This window comes from Lactuca virosa, chromosome 5, assembly GCF_052849685.1.
Source record: "Lactuca virosa cultivar CGN04683 chromosome 5, Lactuca_virosa_CGN04683_v6, whole genome shotgun sequence".
Taxonomy (NCBI): domain Eukaryota; kingdom Viridiplantae; phylum Streptophyta; class Magnoliopsida; order Asterales; family Asteraceae; genus Lactuca; species Lactuca virosa.
In genome coordinates this window covers 80092109-80104458 of record NC_136430.1, presented here as the reverse complement: position 1 = coordinate 80104458, position 12350 = coordinate 80092109, and positions in this window count along the sequence as shown.

The following is a 12350-nucleotide window of genomic DNA, read 5'->3' as shown; positions in this document are numbered from 1 at the left end:
GTTAAATTGGGTGGGAAAACAATTCTGACTTCTTGGTCCTACAGTTGATATTCTTGGAGGTTCTTTGCGGTTACATCGGGAAATCCTACCATCTGGAATATTCTTGGTGATTTTCACTTCCTGTTTCTCCTCCACAACATGGACTAGGAAGGCATGATACCTTTTGTATAGGTATTCCTGGGGTTTTGTTTGTAAAAGATGGTTCGAAAGTTTGTGTCGAGTTTATCATTAGGGATTACAAGGATTTTAGTTAGTCGGTATGTTAAGTAGAATGGTTTTCTTGTATCACGGAAAAGCAGTACGGTAGGGACTAACTTAAAATGTACAAGGGATTTAGTCAAAATTTCCTGTTGTAGTCCATATAAGGCCGAATTAAAGGATTGATTGTTTTAGTGTTGGGGTGTATACTATGTATATGTTACTTTAATGTTCTTTGTTTTATTAATTTTTATTTCTACTTTATATGTTTCGTTGACTGATTGTAATTTCTAACAGAAAGTATTTCCTTGAAATTAGTGTTTCGTGAAACTCCTTTTTGTATCTCTATTATAAGGTATGTATGTATATAAACTGTTGAGAAAAGACGTACCGAAAAACTCAGTGTGGTCCCTCGTTGTCTCCTCATGAGCTGATGTTACCATTCTTCCCAATCCGCCATCATTCCTCACTGTTGGACAATCTCTCTTGAAATGTCCCGTTTCACCACATGCATGGCATACTTGACTTGTACCAACATTGGTGGTTGATGTGATGTGTTGAGTCGGAGTCCTGCAGAAACGAGCAGTGTGCCCATTCTTGTTGCAGTTTTTACAGTGCATCATCCGGCAAACTCCTTTATGATGGAAGTTGCACTTGTTACATTTAGGAAGTGTTCCCGCGTATGGATGGGCTGGAGTTGGAGTGACAGATGTTGTGGCTGCAGAGGCTGCCACAGGTTGCTGTCTCTTGGCAAATCTTTGAGATAATTTGCGCTCCTTTTTGTTCCAGAACTTTCTTTTCTTGCTCTTAGGTTTGTGGTCTCGGGTGTCTTTGATGACTGACATTCGTTGGTTTCCTTGGTTTTTACTACGGTTTGAATTGTCAACACCGTTTCTATTTTGGTTTGTATTGTTAGTGTTGATTTGTGCCATGACAGCTGTCACGACAGTTGTTACGGCGACTTGGAATGTAGCGGAGTCTATATGTAGGATCGGGGTTTCATCGGTTGACCGGTTATTTCCATGTGAAGACATTATTCTGATGCATAAAGGGAAACAAGTGCGTAAATAATTAATGTAGTTGATAGTTGTTCACTATCTATTTATATAAACATATGAAGTTCTCAAATTTCTATGCGGTTCTTAATGTTTCGACCAACATCTCTGTAATGTTTTTATGGTATTGAGTAGTAATAGGCATTTGTAAAAGTGGTTAAGTTACCAAAATAGAATATTGGTGTCAAAACCTTAAGTTGGCTCGGGTTTTATATGTTTTGAAATGGCGTATCTCATTTGATTTACTGTTACTAGTTGTGAAGAAAGAGGCGATAAGCCTAACACATATTGTGAATGGAGTAGTCTATCACTTCGCATAAGGTGTTTTGCCACCTCGCATGTCGCACGAATGGTCTCTTTTACTCTTTGTCCTTAGTATGATTGCCCTAGTTTTAGTTGTAAAGATTTGTTGCCTTCTTGTATTTCTATGGTGTGTTTAAGTTCGAGGCGACATCTTTTAACCAATAAGTTTATAAAAGATGTAATGATGGTAAAATGTGAATAGAGATTACAAATCGGATGTCTTTGAACTAATTACACTCGTTCAACATGTATTCTGAAAGGAGTTTATATAGAAGTCTACCACAAGGGATAACTTGTAAAGCGATAATGTGAATTGGATAGTGATTTTGATGGGTTTTATATAAACAATCCTATGTGTGCATGCAACCCTAGATACAGATCTATGTTTTCACTATTAGTTATACAACATTATGAACACAAAAGAAACCTAACATGCTCCTAGGTAATTTCGAAAATATGAAGGAGAATGGAATACATACCTTTTGTTGTTATGTTGTAATAACAACTTCTATCTTGAATCTTCTTGTCTTTGAAAGCAAGTACCACAAGTGTAGTACCTCTAGTGGCTCACAAACACCAAGAGCAAATGGAGAGGCAAGAGAGAGGGAGAGGAGGTATGAAATTCGGCTCTAGGAACCCTACGTATCAAGTCACCGAATTTCTTATGCCAAGGGGTCTTTATATAGGTGTAGGAATTAGGGTTTCTGTCCTTATCCTTATCTGATTGCTTAGCCACCAAGCAGCCTAAAGGATAACCCTAGAAACCTTATCATGGACGAATTCTAAGGCCTTATCCCCTTGAATTCGTCCACCCTATCATATAGGGCATCCTTTGCCCTACTCTGCAACTATCACATAATTACAGTTTAGTCCCCCTAGTTTAATTAACTTCTTTTGATCACAAAATTAATTCTTAATGAATTCTTGACCAATGTTAATTAAACAAATATGATTTCTCTTTTAATATATTATTCTTATAATATATTAATAAACCATAATAACCTCTTTCTCTATTATTTCTCCAGTCAAGTTGCTTTGGTGAAGGCAACCCAAAAGGACCATGCACAACCGGGTCAAGTACTTACCAAATATAGTTACGGGCTTAAACACTAATCCAACAGTCTCCCACTTGGATAAGTCTAGTAACTATAATGTAAGTACTGTCTGATTAGCAATCATAGCTCTCAAAGACGCTGTCGAACTCTAATCTCATCAGCAACCTGTCCTTTAGATAAGGGATCATATATTCCTCCATTCTAGATATCGTATGAACTGAGACATGGATTTTAATCAAACTCTCTATTCATGTGTTGTTTCCCGATTTCCGATTTATGACGACTGACAATAGACTACAGTTGAACACAACAACTTAGTCCCGGCTTGCCCAAGCGCTTAGGGTGTGGTCACTAAATCATCGAGGGGCCCACATATATCGCTTTTATCCCACTTTGGGTAAAAGGAACGGATAAACTTCAACTCAATGCTCGCTTGTACTCACTCACTGAATCACACACAACAATACGTTTTATAACACCAAGTTACTGGTGCGTTTACATATTATCAATGTGTAACCGACTCGCAAGATACAACGCACACATCTCGGTTTCAAGAATTTAAGATATTATCATCTCACCAATCACTCGTGATAAAATCCATGAAGCGATCCAAGTGAGCGTGGGTTTAATCCAACACTCTAATCTTATAGCAGCACTCATGAACTTTGCATCAAACTTGTGCTATGTCTAAACGCTTTAGTCAATCTACAGACGGATTCATGACAATCTTCTTTCATACTTACTTCCAAAGTATGAGCGACTGTGGAGGGTTTGAATAATCTTATTATTTAGGAAGTCAAAACATGCAAAGTGAAACACAAGAATAATACTAATCCTATATGGCGCCAAACCTTTGAGTATAAATAAAACATTTTTATTTAATCACCATATTGATTACTCATTATTTGTTGTTTTGGGTAATCAACGTCTTAGTTGAATTATAACAACAGTTGTCCCATGCACCAAGCATGCACACTATGTTTACCTATGGTCTTTACTTTGTGAAATAGATCAAATGAACACATTTCCAATGATGCTCATTTCACAATTCCTAATCTTAATTAATTAGTGTAAGAATACAAATTCTCGCCACTACTAGAATTTGTTAGATTCTAAAATTTTATGCAACGGTCCTTTCATAATATCACAGCGCCAAAGTCACCAAGACTTTGCCAACGAAATTACAAAGTGCTCTATTTGAGATTGTTACAAGACAATTCCATAGTCATGAAGTCTCATATTCAAAGTACATTCCTTTGAACATCCTTCTTGCATAAAAGTTTCTAATGTAGACATTGATTCTCGATATCCAACTCCCAATATGGAAACATTTCCATATTTGCCATATGACAACTCATTCTAAATAGAATCTTATCTACTCATAATAATGTCAATATGGTCCATCCATGACTATACTTCCAACTGTCGACAAGGGACCAATCCTTGGTGAACCTTAGATTGTCCTTGACAGTTGTTTAATTATTTTAGTCAAATCCGGTTCTATTCCCTTTTTCTCTCTAAATGCCCTAGGTTGCTATAATATTGTCATAATATTTCTATTTGTCGTGTTCTTAAAATTCCAACTATGAAGAGGGATGCCGTAATCATAATCGAACTTTTGAGAATGCAAATAATAAATATATCCTTGACTAAATTCAATTAAAATTTCTCGATCTAAGCTTTTAGATTGGAAACGAAGTACAAAATTCTCTCCCTTAATTATAGCAAAACAACTTTTTAACCCCTGCAACTTTGCAAAGTGAAACTTTTGTTTTCTATAATTAATATTGCTAACTTGCAACACTTAAAATAATAATCATGCTCCCACTAACATGATGATTATATCCATTCCAACATAACATTTATGCTCCCACTAGCTTTGACACGTATTCAGAAAACAGTTAGACTTCTAGAAGACAATACTTATTGACTTCCAAAGTTCATATTTCCAATACGATGTGCTTTGATAAGCCTTTTATCTAAGCTTCTCAAACTCACACACCTTTCCTTAGACAGCTCACATGTGTGTCTAAACTAATTCAAAACTTAAATTACTAAGTCCCAAATGTTCAGACTAATTGCCAAATCTCACAATTCGAACTATGAAGAGGGATGCCGTAATCATAATCGAATTTCAGAATGCAATTTACATAATCGCTATCTCCTTAAAATCTATCTTAGTGACAGCGTTTCCTCACAATCATTTTCATAAAAGAGAGAAACCTTATGACACTTAGATTTTATGGTGCATGTGCTCCTATCCATGCAAATTTTTCATAAGCATAATCATAAGATAATGTTTGTTACAAATTCAAACTCTTATGGACAGAACTTGTTCATTCTTAATTTCTTGCCATCAAGGGTCCTACCATTGCTTCCAAGTTATTTAGCAGCTCACACATGCCAGTCAATGTACTTTCATTGAACAAGGTGTTTGCCCTTATGCAGTCATTTGAGAACTCGTAGAACCCATACGCATAAGTAACTTTACTGGAATGGCATAGAAATAAAATTTTATCAACACGATAGGTTATAAACCTCAAGTCGTGTGCTAGCGTTTAATAGGTTTACTTCTTGATTTGTTCTTGAAACTTTTCAAGATCTTTAGACTCCCACTGACCTCTTGACATATTAGATTCTCTTATCAAGAAACATTTCTTGACAAAAAAAATATCCAAGAGTTAGTGTGTGTTTATATCAAGACAAAACCTACACGCAATTCGGTACTAGTTGGTCTTTGTCTTATTCAAGACATCACAACTTACCAAAATGTGCAAGTGTAAGAACATTCTTACTTAAGATTATTTCACTCAAGTCACAATCTCGGAGTATGACTCTAAGACTTGATTTTGGAACAAAGTACGATACATCTTATTGACTTAACCATTTCAACAATTCTCCATTCCTCTTCTTAGCCAAACTAGTGCACTAAGGTGTCCTTAGAGGATGAATTATAATATGGTTCCTACGATTACCAAGATGATCATAAAACACGATACAAAAGTACTCTCCCTTCTTCTTAGATTGGAGAAACTTTTTATCTTTCTGCCTTCATTGATTCTACTTATTCGTTCTGCCATTCATTGAAACTTTTTCAATGATTCAGAATTACACTTAATCTTGTAAGTATAACCACATTTACTAGACCTTTAGTAAATCATGACGAATAATTTTATTATTTATGGTGGACTTGACTAGTGCACAACATTGTGTACTAGTTCCTTTAGTCCTTCACTTGACTTACATACTTATGTGAACAAGGGATTAATCTTAATTACTTAAGTACCAAGATTTCCATACATCACACAATACAAGTTGTATGATTCCAAGTTTCTGACCAATTGAAACTTGGGCGATGGGAATCATTCCTTACTTAGAAAATTATGACACTACCATAAATAACATAACTAAGAATCACATCCATTTCAACATTGCTAATAATAGAAATATTCAAACATCAATTTTTTTCATACATGTCATTGCAAGGATAAATAAATAAGACAAAATCAAAATTTATTTTATTGCGGAAAAATTTGTCCTTACAACGCAACTCAAATGAAAAACTATGCTATTACATTTCTTAGCAATCTATCCTAACTCTAAAGTAGCAGCTCAAAATCCAATCATCGAATCATGCGATCGAAATCCATTTCTTCGTGATCAGACTCAGCTCACTTCTTCCTTTAAGCTTCCTTTCTTTTCTTTGATTCTTCAAAACATCAAAAATGTAATCCTATCATATAATGTATCAAGAAGCAAAAATAGGAACATATAGAGTTAGTTAATGGATTTTACCTGAAGTAGAGCCATACGTCTTGACTCTCCCATCTCTTAGATCTCTCAGGTAGACAGGACAGCTTCGTCTCCAATGCCCCTTCTCTTGGCAATAAAAGCAAATTGACCTTTTTGGAACAGCACACGAAACTACTTCAGACTTTGCCTTTCTCTTATGATCAAACTTTGTGACCATGGCATGCCTTTCGTTGCCATTGCCTATGTCCATGGAGGTTTGGAAGGCAAATCCACCAATCAACTTTGCTTCTCCAGTACGCCAAAGCATTGTTGATTCAGCAACAACAAGCAAATAGGTGAGATCGATGAGGGTCACGTCGTGGTCTATCATATAGTACTCTCTTACGAACTCACTATATGAGTCAGGAAGCTACTGAAGAACCCAGTAAATAGCTAGCTTCTCACAGACAACGACTCCCAACATTCTTAACCTATCAATGTGTGATTTCATCTCTAAGACGTGTGCACACACTGACTTTCCTTCTTCATGTTTACTTGCCAAAAGGGCTTGAGTGAGCTTGAACTTTTCAAGCCTTTAAACTTGTGGGTTAAGGAGAATAATAGGAGGTGGAGGAAGTGAAGCATGATCTCTTGTTCCTCGATCGAATCGTGGAATATCATCTTCATGTGGAAATCTTGTTCCAAGGGATTTGGGAAGACCATAGCTGTCATACTTTGACATCTACAAAACGGGAGAAAATTCAAGTTAGTTGATTGATTGAGTCCTTAATAAACACCCAAATGAGATATTAAGGCTAGGACCCAACACAATACTCTACAACTTGGGAGAGGGATGCCGTAACCCAAATTGCAGAACATTTGAAGGTAAGTGAATGACGATTCACTAATTTTCCACCATGAAAAACGAAAAAGAGATTAAGTTTTAAATGTATTGAAAACTCCTAGATCCTTTGAGATTCATTGAACTTTTCAATGGCATCTTTAAATCTCAATATGCCCCTCGATTTGTGACTGGGATGCCGAGGATCACAAATCAGGGTGTGAATAACCATGCAAATTTACATGGTGCCCCCAATGTTACAGTCATCTATTCGATGTGCCGGTTAACCACACACGCTCCACCGAACTATGACAAAACATCGAATCACCCTTCGCCACCTTTGCTTAGAGCCCATTTAGTGTGCCGGTTAACCACACACGCTCCACTAACGTCTTAGCAAGGGTACAAAGTGTAATTTCATGGAATTGCATCAAATTCTCTATTGCGTAAAGTAACTAAGATTGGGAATTTTGTAAACATTTAGTTACTTTATAATTCATTATACTTTTATTTGCCCTATCCTACCCGTTTGGCTAACGACCCTTCACCAATCAAGGAAGCGGTGTAGGCCATAACCTTATACCCCCCTTATAGACCGGCTTCGTGAATGAGGCCTACTAACGGTAAGACTAGCATTTAAGTTATACATATATAATATTAGACTTTTAATGTTATATATAGTATAAACGTGCATTTTACACTTTTAAAATACTATATGGTCTAATTTAGTAAATTACACTTTTAATTAAATTAAATATAAACCATATCACTATAGATTTATTAACTTTCTTTTAACTATACACTCAATTAATTTAATAAAACCATAAGGGTGCAAATTGAACTTTTCAAAATTAGGGTTTTAGAATTAAAATTTTAAAATTAAACTTTTAATTAAAATTTAAATTCCAAAACTTGAGGGCAAGTTTTGAACCATTTCAAATCATTAGGGTTTTAATCAAATTTAAAATTTCTGAAAATTAAAATCTTTTAATTTGAAATTTTAAATATTAAAACTTTGATTTAATAATTATCCCAAAATTAAACAATTAATTTGAATTATCAAATCTTGAAGGATTATCTATTAAATTAACAATTAATTTAACCTAATTCCTTAAATCCCTTAAAATTCGAAAATATGGGATGGGATAATTCAAAATCTTTAATTATCAAATTAAACTATTAAAGAGATAATCAAATGATATGGCAATATCCAAATCCCTAATATTTAGGGATCTTATCTTGGGGAGGAGGCAAATTTCGAAACCCTAGGGTTGGATAACCCTAGAATTCGAAATCTTGGAGGCTAAGGAAAGGGTTTGGGAAAACCTATCAAATTTCGAAATCTAGGGTTTAAGAACCCTAATTTCGAAAATCAAGCCCTTAGGGTTTATTTGCTATAAACCCTAATATGTCAAATTCATACTTTTGTATAAAATCTAATTGAAAACAAAACCAAAAAGCTCTGATACCACTGATGGGTTTTATACAAACAATCCTATGTGTGCATGCAACCCTAGATACGGATCTATGTTTTCACTATTAGTTATACGACATTATGAACACAATAGAAACCTAACATGCTCCTAGGTAATTTCGAAAATATGAAGGAAAATGGAATACATACCTTTTGTTGTTATGTTGTAATAACAACTTCTATCTTGAATCTTCTTGTCTTTGAAAGCAAGTACCACAAGTGTAGTACCTCTAGTGGCTCATAAACACCAAGAGCAAATGGAGAGGCAAAGAGAGAGAGAGAGAGAGAGAGAGAGAGGAGGTATGAAATTCGGCTCTAGGAACCCTAGGTATCAAGTCACCGAATTTCTTATGCCAAGGGGTCTTTATATAGGTGTAGGAATTAGGGTTTCAGTCCTTATCCTTATCTGATTGCTTAGCCACCAAGCAGCCTAAAGGATAACCCTAGAAACCTAATCATGGACGAATTCTAAGGCCTTATCACCTTGAATTCGTCCACCCTATAATATAGGGCATCCTTTGCGCTACTTTACAACTATCACATAATTACAGTTCAGTCCCCCTAGTTTAATTAACTTCTTTTGATCACAAAATTAATTCTTAATTAATTCTTGACCAATGTTAATTAAAAAAATATGATTTCTCTTTTAATATATTATTCGTATAATATATTAATAAACCATAATAACCTCTTTCTCTATTATTTCTCAAGTCAAGTTGATTTGGTGAAGGCAACCCAAAAACCATGCACAACTGGGTCAAGTACTTACCAAATATAGTTACGGGCTTAGACACTAATCCAACAGATTTTTCAAAGGAAATAAGATGCCTGTCAATTTCATTGGTATATTAGATACATAGAGTTCGGAAAATTTGACCTTGAAGTAGGTCTACAATATACCAACTTAATGAAAAACTTTGACAGTATACCGACCTATCGAAAAGTGAAATTTCGAGGTCGTACTATGCACATGAAAACATCACTAGTGTATATACGTAGACTTAAACTATATTAAAAAAAGTGAGTAGAGTATGCTCTACTCGCGATGAGTGTTGTTTGGTTTCCTACTAGTTTCAGTCTTGGATTTAGCCAACTGGCGTTCTGTTGCAAACATACGCCTTTCTTGTGTCGCTTGACGTTCTCGAAGTTCTCTATCTTCAGTTCGGCTTGCAGCAAGTTTCCTTTGCAAGGCTTCGGTGTGTTTCCTGGTTGTTCCATGATTTTCAATCAGGTGGTGAAGACGAACCGTGTTGACTCTAGTGGTAGCATCAACCTGCATGATTTCGTCGATGGCAGCTCTTCCTTGTTCATCGTTACGCGCAACTCGACAAACTAACATAGGGAGAGCTCTGCCCGCTGAGCCTCCTTGGTTAAGATTGTAGATGATTCGGTCTCCATTGTAAGGACGGTGTTGACCTTGCTCATGACTCCACCTATCTAAGTTCACTGCCCACTGCGGTGTCGGACCTTGGAAGTTCTGTCGGTGATTGAGATTTTGGGCAATTTGAGGTGGATTATAGACTTCTGGTTCTGAGTCAGAATCTTCTGGAAAATCTTCTTCGAAGTCTTCTTTTATTGGAAGTACAGGGTCATCTTCAATCCAACCACTGTTTCCTTGATTAGGAAAGTACGGGTCTCCCGGTAGATGAAATCCAGCCATGTTATCTATGCGAGAATAGGGGTGTAAGAGACATCTAATAGACTTATTAAAAGCAAGTAAACAATTTCAAGTTTCCATATAAGAAACTTATAGTTAATGTATTATGTATGGTATGACCCATATTGGGTTCCCCTATAACTACATAATGTATACTAATTATATATAACTGAGGCCGAATAGACCTTCGAATAAATGATCCTACTGTCCCACCCCCGAACCAGCCGGCGGAAACGTCCGGGGGCTTGTGTGACTAACAATTGAATAATCATCACAGTGAATATACATGAAACATAACACATTCATCACCAACATTACATAATACAACCAGCGTTGTTCACATCAAGTACATTGTTAAAATACATAAGTTCAAATTGTTAAAAATACGATAAGTGTTGTTACATAAAACAAAACCATACACACTTGCAAATCTTCCAGCTTAACGATTACCTGAGAATACAAGTTATTTTGAAAACGGTCAACATATATAATGTTGGTGAGTTCATAAGTATGGTTTAATAAAAGCCGTTGTATCTTTCGTACAAACCCATAAAATCCGATATTTTATGTAAAATGTCTGAATATGTTGTGAAAATGAAGTATATAATGCATGTGTGAATTTCATAGTTGTGATATATATATATATATATATATATATATATATATATATATATATATATATATATATACATATATATATATATATATATATATATATATATATATATATATATATATTTGTAGTTTAGATTTCCTTGTGTTGTAAGTAAGCGATTTTTGAGTAATGATTATTTCCCCAGAAAATCCGATATCTTCTGATTTATAATAATGTCGAGGTTCTTGTATTGTTAAATAAATTGTTTTGTATTGACACCATCGAAGAAATTATCTCCGAAGTATTAATATTTTTGGTATAGAATCCTAACATGAGCCGTTATAATCGTGCATGGTAATGACTAGGTTGCTTGTCTTGACATTTTTCCAAATGTCGGGATTTGCTCAAGGTTTTGTCGCCCTAGACTGGCCTAGTCTAGTTGTAGCGAACAGCTAAGGCGTGGGGGGTCACCCCGTATAGATCTATACATAAACTCTCGCTCTCCCTCCAGGAGACTCTGATTATAACTACAAGCTACGACTGTACACTCAAGGTGCCAACCGACACGTCTCACTAGATTCTCGACCCTTCGTACTATGATTAATGTTTACGTGTATGTTATGCATTATCCATCCAAGGTCCAATTATAAGTATACAAAGTTCAATAGTTATGTGAAAGTATAGTTAAATTTACTAAGCATATGAATCTTAGTCCAAGCCCAATTAGCATGTAAATGAGTCACAAAGGCCCAATAAACATGTCATGGTAGATATTGGGCTCAATATACACCTGAATGGGCCCTTAAGGCCCATTGGCCATGTAAGATGAATATTAGGCCCAATAAAATTTTTAACGATATATCCGTCCATTCGTATTGTTTCGTTGTTTATTTTAGCTTGTGGTTTACCGAACTTATTATAAAAAGTCTCCTTTTTCTTAAAACAACATTTTTTTGGTCCAAAGCCTCAAATTTTTAATTAAGGCCCAAAGTTTTGTAAAAATGATATTTTAGTCTATAGTTTGTAAAAATTTGCAACTTTGTCCCAAATGTCTAGAAATTCACGGTTTTAGTCCAGAAGTATGTATTTTGACATTTAAGACCTAGTTTTGCAGAAAAGTGCATTTTCAGCCCTTGGTGTGTAAAAATTTACACTTTCGGCCTAATTTTTGGAAAATTTACATTTTTGGTCCAATTTAAATGTTATTTTCACCCCTAAATTTGGTTTTTTTACATTTATGACCCAAATTTTACTCAAATAACATTTCTAATCCCAAAAACTTCATTTTTGCGCAATTTTTGGGCCCAAACTGTGAGGCCCAAAAGGTTTGGCCCATTAAGCTTAAATTTGCATTTTTGGCCCTTTTTAAAGTATGTTTAACATAAAAATACCTTTTTATACATATAGGACCTGTTTGGTCCTTATAAAAACATAAATGTC